Consider the following 344-nt stretch of genomic DNA (forward strand, 5'->3'; position numbering starts at 1 on the left):
TATATTAATTAATTATTATTAATATTTTTAATAATATAAGATTATAATTAATAATATAAAATTAATATAATTTTTTTAATAATTAAATATTAATTAAATTTTAATAAAAATATTTGACCCTAACACTTTCTCATAATATAATAATGGATAAGATATATGTCTCTTTCCAATACTATATATGCAAGCAGCCAGGTACCGTGTGTATTATAAGACAACAACTACTCATATGCTAAATGCTTCGGATAGTATATTACAAGTCACCTTGTTTTTTTCAAAAATTAAAATCTTTATAAGATTTGAAAGTATGAGACAATTTTTTTAGTTTATCACTTTATATTAAAAAA

The sequence above is a fragment of the Arachis ipaensis genome, chromosome B02, assembly GCF_000816755.2.
Source record: "Arachis ipaensis cultivar K30076 chromosome B02, Araip1.1, whole genome shotgun sequence".
In the NCBI taxonomy this organism is placed as follows: domain Eukaryota; kingdom Viridiplantae; phylum Streptophyta; class Magnoliopsida; order Fabales; family Fabaceae; genus Arachis; species Arachis ipaensis.